This window comes from Pinus tabuliformis, chromosome 2_1, assembly GCF_031772625.1.
Source record: "Pinus tabuliformis cultivar Carrire ecotype Pingquan chromosome 2_1, CPIR1, whole genome shotgun sequence".
Taxonomy (NCBI): Eukaryota; Viridiplantae; Streptophyta; class Pinopsida; order Pinales; family Pinaceae; genus Pinus; species Pinus tabuliformis.
The window spans coordinates 318,043,409-318,058,453 of NC_142299.1; positions in this window are offsets into that span (position 1 = coordinate 318,043,409).

The following is a 15,045-nucleotide window of genomic DNA, read 5'->3' on the forward strand; positions in this document are numbered from 1 at the left end:
GCTCTCTCTGCCTTCATCAATTGGGACTGCCACTCCATAAATAAAATTTCTTTATGGGATTCTAGGATTTTAGGCAAATTTGCTGTCTGTCCCTCACTAGTGTCCTGCCAATCAAGAAAATTTGTTAAGGTCTCATCGGTCTGCTCAAAGTCTTGTCTAGCATCGACTGATTTATTTATTATTGATGTTGTTATGTCACACAGGGGTTCAACTTGAGCAATTTTATGACATAATAATCTTATTTGTGTTACCAGTGCCTTATTAATCTGTAGTGCTTCTGCTATGAAATTTGCAGGCTGCTGAAGACTCTTGAACTTCTCTATTTGACCTGATAATTGAGCAATTTGCTCATCTTTTGTCTTTACCATCTGTTCATTCATTGTTTTCAATTTTGCTAATGCCTCTGATAGCTCTTTTTTCTTTTGAATCGCACTCGAATCTACCCTCTGTTTCTCTTCATGCAACTGTTTGTTCAATTGATTATTTAACTGTTGCTGCATGGACAATTGCTGTTCTAATTGTTCTGCTTTCTGTTGTGCCTCTGATAGTTGTGCTTGTAATGAAGCAATTGCCTGGTCTTTTTCTTTTAACAAATTACTCACTTCCGATGCCTTGTCCATGGTGGCCGCCGAATAGGCTCCAGCATATTGAGACAAATTTGTTAGGTCATCAGAGGGATCGAACTCCTCCTTCCAAACTACGTTGGTTGTCACTGTTTGTTCAGGGAATAGGGAAGGTTGATCAATCCTTCTCCTTTTCCACTGTCGCTTTACGACGGCCCTGTGCTTTGGGCTGTAAAAGACATCCAATGGAGGTATATCCTCCACTTGCAAAATGATTTGATCCGAAGGATCTTTGGGAATTATTTCTAAGTCTATAGTAGGGGTAGATCGCTGGTTCCTTCGCTTGGAACCTCTTTTGATGTTGTATCCTGTGTATTAGCTTCTTTGGATGTATTGTCTTCTCTTGAGCTTTCTAGATTGCTTATGATTGAATCGAATTGCTGCCATTCCTGGAGCAACCTTGGGTCAATCTGGGTATCGACATTCACATCCTTGCTGCTCTGCTCCTGCTGCCTTTTCTGTTCCTCTTCACATATTCTCTCTTGTTCTTTCCTCTGGATTTCCTCCTGCTCTTTCCTCTAGAGTTCCTCCTGCTCACTTCTTTGGACTTCTTAAAAAATTTATGATGTAGTAGGAGGTTCGTTGGGAAGTCACTGATCAGGCTCGCTTGATTGTGTCATTGGGGTAGTGGCTAACAAATCTAGAGGCAGAGTTTGCAACCTCTGCTCTCTAAGTTTTTTAAATTCGACTAACTCTTCGTCGTGATATCTCATTTTAGCTAGCGCTTGAACCTGAAATAATGACTCAGCCGAGGAGAATAGGTCATCAAACTCATCTGTTTTATGTTCAAATTTAGTGAGTTTTGCCTGTTCTAGTGCATTATAGACGACTTTGTTTGGATCAAATCGTCTATTAGGAAGAGTGGCGAGATTCAGTGTATTTATCTTTTCTGCTTCTTTCTCTGCATGATTGTAGTCATGCAGAGTGTAAACGCCACACCTTAGAGGAAAAGGAGGCCAGACTTGCTTCTTTTTATTCCTCAGAGTCTGTGTAACTCCTTCGGATGTAAGCTGATATGCTATCTCTCGAGCCAATAGTTTGTCGGGTATATACAAGGGGAGGACATGAGGCCTGGCATGACTGCTGAAAACTCTTACATATGTAAATTTTTCTTCTCCGAACCATTTTCCTAAGGCTGTCAAGTCAATCTGTGCTTGTGAGGAAATCTTAGGAGCAGGTTTGTCAAAAATTGCATAGTAAATGGGTAACATAAATCCATTGCAAATTTGATATAGGTGGTGTTTATAATGGGCTTTCCACAACTTCTGGTGATAGATATGAATGGGCATGGGGTCCTGTGGAGTCCATCTCCACCCCAGCACAGGAAATTCGAAGTTAAAATAAAGAGTATCTAAGATGTAGGAACTAAAGTAAAAAGGAGGAATGAACCTTTCAGTAACGCAAGATTTTCTTCTGAACTCAAGAATAGTTGTTGCTAACTTATCAGATAATATATTCCCCCAATCCATTATTTCGCTATTGCATGCTACTTCCATTAAAGGTACCATCTCTATGGAGAATTTTGCGGAATCATGCAACCCCCAAATCCTACACATCATTGCTCCAGCATAACAATAAGGAGAACATAAGGAATCAACAGAGTACTTACCCAAGGACTCATGCTTGTGTTTCGTTGGATTTTGTCTCCATTCCCATATAGGTGCTGATTCAGTTTCATTTTCATCTCTGAACTTCTCCAGAAATGCTTTGTTATACCTCTTCTCTGGTTTGGGAAAATGGTACATTTGTCTCAAATCATTAGGCTGAAATGAACCGAATACTCTCCCGTCGATAGTGCAAAATGTTCTGTTTGTAATTGGAATTTCCTCAACTGCCCATCTTACCACATCTGTGTATGGAAGAATTTTCTCTCGAGCCGCTATCCGGTGTAGGTAAGAATCGGCCAAATCCTTTAGGGTTGCCTCAGACTTCCGGGTCGAGTCTGCTGTAGCTTATACTGATGTTTCCTGAGGCTCTTTGGCCTCAACCAGATTATAGATGCTCTACCAAGTAGTATTACCGAGACCAAGACATGTGGTGTTTGAGATTAATCCTTTTTTACTTGGTCCCGGATCGGCAGTGTGTTGTCCTGTTACTGCGGAAGCTGAAGCTGTTCCAGATTTCTTAGAATTCTTCCCCATTTGGCCTAAATTTTCTGCTTTGGAGGAGCTCTGCACAGGAGATAAAATGAACGTAATGCAGAGAATAGATGGTGCAAACCAAATATGAAAGAGTTATATCAATCAATGAATAATGGAGGATTAACATAAGGTGGCCGTGGATACAATCTCTAAAGAGAATTTGGCATTACTGCTCCATTGATTGGCCGTTTAAACTTGTCAATCATTTAAATGCTCATCATATCATTTATTGGCCGAATAATTCATTTAAGCGTCGCTTTGATGTTTTGGCGGTTGGGCGTAAGTGAATCACTATCGGGAAGAGAAAGGCTTTTAATAATAATTAAACATAATATACCCAAGCCTTATCAATCCTTTTTGAAAGTCGCGCTTAGCTTTATTCCAATCGGGGATCAGATAAATGCTTAAGTTGTTATATTAGTGTCATTACGGGATCCCCGATCGCCGATAACGATATTGCCAATTCGTATCGGGAGTTTTTCTAGAAGAGGGCTTTTAGTTGCATGCATGTTATATTCCCCGATTGCCGATAGCATCGGAGCAAAGAGAGGGGCCTTTTGTTACGATTGCTTACCTTCCCGATATTCGATAGTTATTCGCGCTTGTCACATTAGGGAAAACTAATGGGTCTTTTGTTATGCATCCTTTGTTATTGCGATATGTGATCTTGCGATCGCTTTATCGCAATAATAAAGAATTATTCATTTTTTATTATAAGACCGATTATATATTGTCTCAAAAGGTTTTATAATGTTTTATTTCTTTTCGGACCTTTTGGGGAATGATAAGTTGATACCAATTTAATCTAAAAGGGACCCATTTCATATTATAGTTTTGAAAGTAAAATTTTATGAAATGGGGGGTTGTTATACAGCACAACAGGACTGTATAGTCAATTAAAAAAAATATTTACAAAAAAATGTGTATCGCAGGGAGCCATCATTAGAGAGAGAGATAAATCCATAAAACTAGCGCTCAAGAAATTACCTACAAATGTTCCTATCAAAACCCTTCTACCCAACGCTAATAACCTAACAGAAAATAGGATTAGTTAGAAGGACAATTTTTTTTTAGAACAAGAAGAAGAACCTATACCTATTAAAAACTCGATTTGTTGGACAACCCAAATGCCATATGGGAAATCCATACTATTTGGTCGTCGATTCACACCTATTCATGCTAATACATTGTTAATACTAGAAGAATTCAACAAGGTTCGACTAAGTGGCCAACTATAGAGAACAATGGTCTGTTAATTACCATATCAAACCTTGAAATTAGCAAAGCAACAGAATCAAGATTAGTGACCAGACACAACCAACATCGCCAAATAGAAATAAATATTCATAGATGAGTAAAGAAAATTTTCAAGTATGGTTAACTCGTGATGTTGGGCAAGTGAAGTCTCTACATTTCTCTGCAACAAAATCCTGAAAGCAAATGGGAAATAATTAATTTAAGCTCCACTAGAGGGATATTAACAAATAAGTAACTAACCTCTGTGCAAGCAACTAAATAATGGGTGTAGCAATTAGGCTCACACTTGAATGTGGCACCTCTAGAGGTTGAAGCATATGACACTAGATAAACCCTAGAAAGAAACCTTGGTTGAAGTTCTATGAGAAACCCTTATTACAAAGTAAAATTTCCCCTTTGGGGCTGGGTGAGAATGAAACAAGCTAGCATGACCGAGGAGGAGACAGTTATCCTTTGTAACTCCCTACCTCTCCATAGTTATTTGATAAAAACCCTAAGGGACACCATCAGATATTTGAACGTGTGGTAAAGCATCGTACCCTAGTCAAGAAACTAGGTTAAATATAGCTTGGCATCTGGATATTTTTGTGATGTTGATGTGATATGTTAAACGAAACAAGTATCACCCATGGAGATTAGGACAACCATTCAATTAACATATGCCTTAGCCATTATTAATGCGTTGTTGGGAATTGACAACATTATTTTCTTACTTTAGTACGGTTCCACATACTGAGAATCCCAAGGCTAGCCAAAAAAAAAAATGTCAGGAAGGATATATTACAAAAAAAAATCCCAACGAGTGTAAGCATTTAATTTTTGGCTTAATTAATAATAAAAAATTAAAAGTAATAAAGATAATAAAATTCAATTTGTTATATTGTAATTTTGTTTTAGAGCAATTTAGTCCCTCCAACTCAAGTTAGAAATTAAGCACTAGGAAAAGTTGATAAATAATTATAACTTTCATTGGTCAATACTAAATTAATAGTGGTTGATAGGCAAATCAGCCTATAGTCTTGAGATGTGAAGTGGATGAATAAATTACTTAATTCACATTAACGAACTTGCATAAATTTTGGTGGGTAGTAACTATTAGAAAGTATACACATTTACAATTTTACTCCTACATAAGTTTTGAGGAAAACATAAATAATGGTAGGAATTAATTGGTGTAAGTATATTTATTCACATCTTATTTCTATCCATTTTTTTATGCAAAGATCTTAAATTATGGTGGGAAACAATTGATGGTAAATATGTTATTTACCTTAGTATGATTTTATGGGAAAAGCTTAAGAATAAAAAATCACTACACAAATATCTAAGAATCATGCATGAATGTTGGAACCATATCCATAAATTATGACATTAAATATTTATGGAAATTATCCACTTGACATTATATTGAACAGAGGCTCCAATAAGACCTTCAAGTTATGGTCCAATAGTTTTTAAATAATATCTAAAAATAAATTTATTTTTTTTGAAAGTTAAACATACATTGGTCAATGTTAAACTAATAGTGATCAACAAACAAATCAATAGTTAGAGTCCCGTGGGAGATAACCATATTCAAATTTGATTAATAAGCACATCCAAAATTAATACTTACAATAAACTTACAATATAACAAGACTATTAACCATGGATATTCACCCCCACTTTACAATGATATTATTAACTTCTAAAAAGGTTTTGTGGGTGAATACAATGGATTATCAATAAGCATGCCCAAAAACCATAATTTATTTCACAATAAAAAAATTGAAATGTAAAATAATGTAAAATGTAAAATGTAAAATAAATGTAATGTAATCTAAAATGTAAAATCAAAGGCACCGAGCTACCAATTTGATTAGAAGAATTGGTTAGAAGAAATTGGTCTCTTTATGATGTAAAGTTAACATACTTTTGCTTTTTTAGGTTATTTATTTGTAATAATTATTTTTGTTTTTTTAGGTTATTTATTTGTAATAATTATTTTTGTTTTTTTAGGTTATTTATTTGTATATTATCACTAGTATAATAATTAATAATATTGATTAATTTTTTTTTTGTTAAGCTTGGTAGATCCTCCTTTTTCATTCATTTATAAAGCAAATTTACACCACATAGATTGGCTAATTGGTCTCAACTTGCCCAATGGGAAACCAATTCTGTTCGCCACCTATCCGCATTGTATGTCATCCAGTAACAAAAGAGTTTTAGTCTTTCTATCTAAGCTATATAAGTCTTTCTTTCATGTCCATACTCTAGATATCTACCTATACATATTTTTGCATAAGGAAATGTAAAATCTATCAGCATATAAACCAAAACATAACAAGGGAAATTATCCAATCATTTTGTTCTATCGAGGCCAAATCCATTGGCATAGGGTCTTTTCGTTCAAACTAGGCATCTCTGACAGTTCCAAGATACATGGGACGTGCCTCTCAATTCTGCCAAGCCTGATATCTTCCTTGTGTAGTTGAAACTGCACTTTCCAAAATTCTTGTTTGTAAGTCGGCGTGCCTTCGACAATGACAACCATGCCCACCAAAATCTGCTCCATAGCCTTTCCCAGTAGGATTTTCATTAGCCAGTATAGGTATAAGGTTGTTTGAACTAGGTGATCCTGCCTCTAGTGTTTCAAGGGTCCTCCAATCCTCCATTTCCGCGTCCGTCTCACGGTCCTGCTTGACTTCCTCTTCCCATTCCTCTAAAATTTTACGAATACCTTCATCTATGCCCTCACAGTACGCCTTTGTCACCTTGATGATAAGAATTTCTACATATTTTCTACCCCTACGTGCCTTGGACATGCCTTGTTCTGTTTCCTTTCTGGGTGCTTGGGTTCGTCTTCCATGGCCACGACTTTTCGTAGGATGAGCCATGGTGGAGATGCCCCAATCCTGTTCATTGCAACAATTCATTAACCAGAAATAATTAAACAGGGTATAACAATATTCTCACCCCCGGGTTGTATTGTTACAAATGACCACCCTGCCTTGTTCCTCCCCTTCCCCATCGATATCATTGCCAAAGCCTTCATGGTCATAGGTCCATTCCCCAGGAGGGGCCGACCTACTGCCATCCTCAGTGATACCCCGTCTCCACACCCACCTCCTCTCGGCCTTAGGCAGGTTAGCTGCCACTCCCCAATTACCAGTTGGTGAGCATTGCCGCCTGCCTTCATTCGGCCAACCATGGTGTGCATACCCTTTCCCCTCTGCCCAAGATGCAAGCAGATAGCCCAACCCAGTCTTTCCCTCATCCCTGAGCCCAATGATGCTGCCACCACCTATCTTCCTGTTATAGCCATTATTATTTCCTTGCCAGACTTCCCACCCATAGTTCCCAGCATTTCCCTCTCTGTTGTGGTTTCTATCTACCTCCCAGCAGCTGCACTTGCATCTACAGCAGGGACCGGATCCTAAATTGCAGGTGGACTGACACTCCCTCCCCTCCAAACTTGTCTCTCTACCTATACCCGTAGGACCCCTACAAGCATCGTCGCTCGACCCTCTGCCCACAATTCCCAAGGTCCCCATGTGACAGCAGAATTTCAAAACAAAGGGAAATTGAAACAATACCAAGTGGATGTAGGATACAGACGCAGGACCAAAAAAAACTACCATCCACCACCCCTAATTCCTTCATCACTTTTCAAATTCACAATTTCCCCTCATAATTCTTGTTGAGAAATGGTAACAAGAAATTGTAGTTTAATTTGTCCTTGAATTAAACAGTGAATTAAATTTGAATTATATTCTCATAACAACTTAAAATAGTTAAATTAAGTTTATTAAACTTACTTAACTTAAGAAATTCGAGTTTGAAGTCTTTTGGAAGTCGTGTATATGTTCTCCCTACTTTGTAGGAGTTTAGTGTGAGTTAATTGTGAGTTGTAAAATAGAAGACTCAGTTTCCTGAGTCAATTCAGTTAAATTAGTTCTCAAACTAATTGAGAGAGATTATAGTGAGTTAACAGTCAATGGTGACACTAATGAACTCCAAGTTAACTAAATATTTACTTATCAGAAACTCATGCATATTGATTCTAAGAAAGAATCAGTTGAGATTAGAGTGCAGGGACAATGTACTATTTGTTTTAGATTTTCTGAGTTTCACAGATAGTGCATGCAATCAGGAACTGATCCTTGAGGGATTGTGCTATTTTTAGAGGCTTTATTTCCCTTTAAATACAAGCTATCATTCATAAGAATTACACATTGGAATAGAGACTTGGAGAGCTTGTGAATTGGCTAGGCTTTGGCCTTGAGATTTCTTATGAGTTAGAGATTGAATTTGTTGAGGCAGGGATTGTTCTTGAGAGAACAAGCATTGTAATTTCATCTTGTTTTTCCGGATTAATACAAAACAGATAGTGGGGTTTTGAGTTGTGGCTTTCCCCAGATATTTATTGTGTTATGTACATTTGATTCTCTTCCTCTATTGATTATTGTTTGCTCGATGTTTATGGGCTTCCGCTATAAATAGTAGAAGTAGATTCTTGTCTCTTGCTTTAGCAAATTACATTAGCTTGTGAATATACAGGATTTTTTACATGGTATCGAAGCAAGATTGTTTTTTGGGCCGATAGTTTGTAGAGATGATATGAGAATTTATGTGAAAAAATTTCAGAAATAAATGGCAGATCTGGATTCCTTGGGAAACAATACCCAAATTCAAAAAAAAAAAATTGACCAAATCAGAGTTTGGATGAGGGAGATATCACTAATTTAAAATCATCTCTCTAGAGGAGATTTCGAAGTTTTGAGTTTCTGGGTTACAGTTGAAAGTCGAATTTGCATACATACTTCAAGATCGCCAAATGGCGTTCCATGGATTGAGGCTTGAGTATGCCTTGTAAGGAAGCTCGAATTTCATAGCCTGGAGGGACAGGATGGAGGTTGTGCTAGAGGACAATGGCTTGAAGGAATTTGTTGAATAAGAAATTCCTAAGCCAGCAGCTACTAATGCACAGAACTTGGCCGAGTGGAAGAAGTGTGTGGTGAAGGTAAGGCGGATAATCCTTGAGGGTGTTTGAGATCATATTATCTCGAGTCTCCATGGAAAGGAAACCCCGTAGGCTATGTGGAAAACATTAACAGACTTGTATCAAAATAGCGGTGATTAAAGGAAGTTGGCACTGAAGGATAAAGTTCGTAAAATAAAGATGGAGAAAGGCGAGACGATTCCAAAATACTTAACCAAGTTCACTCAATGTCGGGATGAACTTGGAAGTGTTGGAATCATGGTTCCTGAGGAGGATATAGTGAGCCTTGCTCTTCTTGGACTCCCAAAGAGTTGGCATAGTTATTAGGACTTTGTCAATGGTTGAGAGAAGCTACCAGATTGGGAACAATTATGGTCGGATTTGATGCAGGATGAGATTAGGAGGAACACTAGGGAAGCAAAGAGATCCATCCCTCTGCCTATCTATATCCACAAAATTTTTTCTCCAATAACTTGGTTCAGAGTATAACAATATCTAAGGCCTAGCCCTCCTTCCATTTTCTTTTTCACCAAACCCTGCCAAGGTACCAAGGCCCATTTTCTGACTTGTTGTGCACCTCCCCACATGAATTTTTTTAAAATGTCAACCATTTTGGAGCAAGCCTCTCTTGGGGCGACCGTGCCAGATAGTTGATAAATGGGTGTAGATTGAAGCACAACTTTGGTGAGAATTTTCCTACCTGCTAAGTTAAAGAATTTGAAGGCCCAACCGCTTAGCTTTCCCTGAAGCTTTTGAATAATCAAAAGCCAGAAAGGGGTCTTCAAGGAATTTTCAGATAGGGGCATTCCTAGATATTTAGACAGGAGAGTTCCCATTCCAAACCCCAAGATCCTGTCTAGGTAGGTACGAAAATTCCCCTGAGTGTTAAAAAAGAATATACAAGATTTGTCATTATTTATCCTTGTCCCTGAGGCCTCCGTGAAGGTGATCATGACTTCTTTTATTCGACACGCTTCTTGTAGGGATACCTGTCAAAAGATCATGATATCATCCACGAATTGCTGGTGGGTAATGGTCAAGTCATTGCCCTAGATCCTCAAGCCCCAAAGCCTAGATTCCATGACTTCATTTTTTATCAAACATCCCAGCCCTTCCGCTGCAAGAATAAAGAGAAAAGGAGATATTGGATCTCCCTGTCTTAAGCCACAGGTTGGGTTGAAGGTGGGGGTTGAAGACCCATTCAAAAGAATAGAGATAACAGGGGAGGAGATCATGGCATATATCTAGTTTATCCATCTTTGATCGAAACCATAGGATTTAAGAATTCCATTTAGATAGGACCATCTTAACCAGTTGTAAGCCTTAGAGAGGTCTAAGTTAATCATCATCCATGGAAGCTTTCTTGTATTTATTGAGTGCACTATTTCTTGCGAGGCTACAAACCCATCCAGGATTTGTCGTCTTCCTTCTACAAATCCCATTTTCTCTAGGGAAATTCGGTTGGGCAAAAGAGGTTTAAGACATTTTACAATTACCGTAGCAATAATTTTATAAATGACATTACACAAAGCAACAAGTCGAAACCCTTGTGGATCTTCAAATTTCAAAGTTTTTGGAATAAGAGAGATAAACGTAGCATTCAAACTAGGGCATGCCTTTTGATTTCGGCATGATTCCTCCACTACCTCAAGCATGTCGTGCCTCATGAAGCTCCAAGTTGCTTGAAATAATTCCGTTGAGAATCCATCAGGGCCTGGGGCCTTATTTTTTTTCATTCCTTTGACTATCTCTTCCACCTCTTCCAACGTGGCTGCTCACATCAGGGCTAGATTCTGATCCCTAGATACCAGATGTGGAATATTGTTTGTGATTCTTTGTATGGATTCTGCTCTGTTCTCCTGTGGTTCAGTGAGGAGGCCTTTGAAATGGTTCGCAAGAAGCTCCTCTGTTTCCTCATGTTGAACCCTGTGATTCCCCTCCTCGTCTTTTCAAGAGTATATTCTGTTGTGCTTCCTGTGTTGGACCATAGCTTTATGGAAGAAATGGGTGTTGCGTTCGCCTTCCTGTAACCAATTTACCCTTGATTTCTGTTTCCAAAGGATTTCTTCTTGCTTTCTTCTTTCCTCCAGTTGGTTTATTAATATTACTTCTTCCTTCACAAGAGCCCCAATTCTCCCTTCTTGAATCATTTGTTGTTGCAGCACCCCCATTCTCTTATTCATGTTTTGTTGGGAATTCATAATATTTCCAGATTCTTCCTTATTCCATTTCCTTATTTTTCTCTTTAATTCCTTCAATTTAAGTTGGAAGGTATGCATACATTTCCGCCCTTTCTCTTCACTCTTTCCTCACCATTCCTCTATTCTTTTTAGGAGATCGGGATCTCTTAACCAGAATGCCTCAAATTAGAAAGGGTGGTTCTTGGGTCTCTCTTTTAGGTCTATCTCCAGTCTTATCGGCCAGTGGTCAGATCCCATGCATGGGAGGATAGAGGCTTCCATGAAAATGTATATGCTTATGGCTTGTTCTGAGATCAGATATCTGTCCAGGTACGAGGCAATTTGATGGTTTCCTCCCCTCCTATTATTCCAAGTGTGGACTCCATTAATCGTTGGTAGATCCACTAAGTGGAGATCTATAATTAGATCTCCAAAGGCTTCCATATCAGCATCCATTCTTCTCATTCCTCCCTTCTTCTTAGCTAAAGAGGTAATCATGTTGAAATCTCCACCTACTACCCATAGGTCTTCCGGGTATAGGTTTCTCATTTTTTCCAGGTTCTAGAGGAATGCTCCTCTTTCCCCCTGGATGTGTGGTCCATAAACCCTTGTAAGCAGCACCCATTATTTGGATTTGATATTCCAAAACTTTCCTGATAGTATTCTTGGAAGTTTGATCCATTTCTCAAACATAACCTCTTTGGGGTTCCATATGATCACTAGCCCTCCCACGCTGCCATTGGCATCTTGAGCCATGACGTGGTACTGGGGTTTGAAATTTTCAAAAATTCCTTTCAACTTTCTTTCACTGATTTTAGTTTCCTATATTATCATAATGTTTGGCTTGTCTTTCTTCACTCTCTCTTTAATTTACCTTTGTTTTCCTCTGTTGTTGAGGCCTCTTATATTCCAGGATGTAATGATAATTTCAACAATTTTGGGATTTTTGAAATACCTCTGACAACGGTACTACTCTTCCAGAATTTACTAGTAGATCCCCAACCATCTGTATGGATTCATTCGGGGTTCTTATTCCACAATTCTTTCCTCCTTTTCCTTGGGTTCTTGGTTCTTTCCCTTGGTTGTCTTGGGAGCCTAAGTGTTTCGGTTTAACTATGATAGATGTACCCTGTTTGGCTTTGTATTGTTGGAAAGACTCCTTATATAATTGCTTCTGATATTTTGGAATAAAGCATTCATCTAGGTGCCTCCATTCTTGCAATAAGCGCTTCATCACTTATTCCTCAACAATGAGGTCGTCCCTCAGGTTATCGATCTCCATAGGATTATGCTCTATCATTTGCATGGGGTTCTCCTTTCCTTGTGTTTCGATTACCTCTTATCTCTTGGGCTTATTTCCTTCTAGGGACTTTTTTGCAAGTTTTCAACCTCCATGGTAGTGTCAGGGTTTACCTCTCCTGCTTCCTCCTCCTGTAGTACTATAATCTGGTTCTGGTTTTAGTGCTCTTTTTCATTTTGGTTTGCTCTCTCATTGCCAGTTGGCCTCTGGTTCCTTTTCCTCCGGTGAACCTCCTAGAATCCTTCCCCATCTTCTCTTGCCATTGTTTCCCCTGTTTTTTTCTCCTCGGTAGGGAATTCATTATGGTTTAATAGGAAAGCTCAATACAAATGGCCATATTCATGGCAGCAGTGACATCTAAAAGGGATGTGCTCATAGTCTAGGGGTTGTTGCCAGATCTCATCATGGTATTCTAGTTCTATGAAGTCTGGAAGAGGTTCAATGATGTTCATGTATACACAGATTTTGGCATAGGAGGTGTACCTTCCCCGTCGCATAGAGTCTTAAACTTTGACAAAGGTTTCAATAGAGTTACCAATCCCTTCTAAGATTTCTGAGTCCCAGAAATCCATTGGTAGGGAAAATAGTCGAACCTATACTGGGGCAGCAAGGAGCTTTTCCTGATATGGGTTGTAACATTCCTCCCAATGTCTTATAAAGAGGCATGCATTATTGAAGAAATAGGGCCCATCCTCAAAAACCCTCTCTTTGTCTTCTAGGTTGGAAAAAATCATTGTGAAAAACCCTTTTGCTCCCAGTTTAAGATCGATGTGACCCTTTGGTTGCCATCGTTGCTGAATCCATTTAATCAGCTCCTTCTTTATTGGCCAAGCTCCAATAAATTTGCAGATAAGGGTGTGGTTCTTCATGTACTTTTTGTATTACTATAACTCGTTGTTGGGTATAACAAATCTCAGTTTCTTAGCAGCCCGCGACAGACATTGGCCTCCCAGACCTACTTGCGATTTCGCTCCCATGACTGGAGGTCCTTTTCTGCGGCCACCATTGTTGCCTGTTGTTACTCTGTGTTGGCAGGATTCCCCTGCCGCTATATTCTGATAAGAGGGGATCTCTCCCCCCTGCTAGTCTACTCATGGCCCCAATCAGCAAGTCTGACGTATGTTGTTGCTGCAGTCCCTTCACGATCAAGGATTCTTGTAGGGTTGTCAGGGTTATTTCGATGAAACCCTAGCCTCGCGCTTCACCATCGCTCTACTCCATATAATATTGATTATTATTATTATTCTAATGTATTGTAATAATAATCATATCTACATTATAAGTATTATTATATTAGACCATACATATATTATTCATTACACAGAGTGACAATTATCGATCATATGAATGGAAAGGGGAGAGAGAGGGAAAAATAGAGAGAGAGTGGGGGGAGAGAAAGAGGGATGGAGGGAGATAGTGATAGAGAAAGAGAGGTGTAGAGAGAGGGAGTGACAAGTGAGATATGAAGAGAGAGTGAGGGAGAGAGGAGAGAAGGAGGGAAGAGAGAGAGGGAGAGAATGAGAAGAGAGAGAGAGAGAGAGAGGGAGACATAGAGATGGAGGGGGGAGATAGGGGGAGAAAGATAAGGAGAGAGGGAGGGAGATAGTGAGTGAGGGAGTGAGTGAGAGAGTGAGTGAGTGATGTGGGTAGGATACAAAGGGAGGTGGGAGAGAATGGGAGAGAGAGAAAGGAAGAGAGAGAGAGGGATTGAGAGAGAGAAGAAGAGAGGGAGATAGAGAGAGAGATGGATTTGGAGGGACAAAGAGAGAGAGGGCAGAATAAATGCATAGAGAGAATAGAGGTGGAGAGGGATAGGGAGTAACAAGGGAGAGATGGAGAGAAAGTGGGGGGGGGAGAGGAGATAAGGAGGGAAGAGAGAGAGAAGGAGAGGAGATCGAGAGGGAGAGGGAGAGATAAGGAGAAAGGGAGGGAGATAGTGACAAAATTGGAGAGAGAGGGAGAGAGTTTTGAGGGGTGAGATAGAGAGACAAAGAAGGAGAGATGGAGGGATATATATATATATATATATATATATATATCTATATCTCTCTCTCTCTCTCTCTCTATATATATATATATATATATATATATCCATGTTGGGGGGGGAGATGGAAGAAGAGAGAGAGACAAAGATAGGGAAGGAGAGGCAGGTGGAGAGAGAGAAAGATGGGGGAGAGAGGGAGGGGGATAGAGAGTAGGAGAGATCGAAGGAGATATGGTTATACAATATTATAATAATAAACATAGAGGAAGAGGAAGTAAGGATTTTACAAAAGGTAAAAGAAGTCGGATTTAGAAATCCATGAATATTTTGTCTTTTTACTTAAATAGATGCATTGATAACAATGTAGATGTTGATTCATAATCATATTTGATTAATTGCACTAGATGCATTGATTTCAATGTATTTGTTGATTTTTAATCCTATTTGATTGTTTGCATTAAATGCATTGGTTTCAATGTAGATGTTGATTTCTAATCCTATTTGATTTCTTTCACTTGATGTATTGATTTCAGTGTAGATATTGATTTCTAATCTTATTTTATTGCTTACACTAGA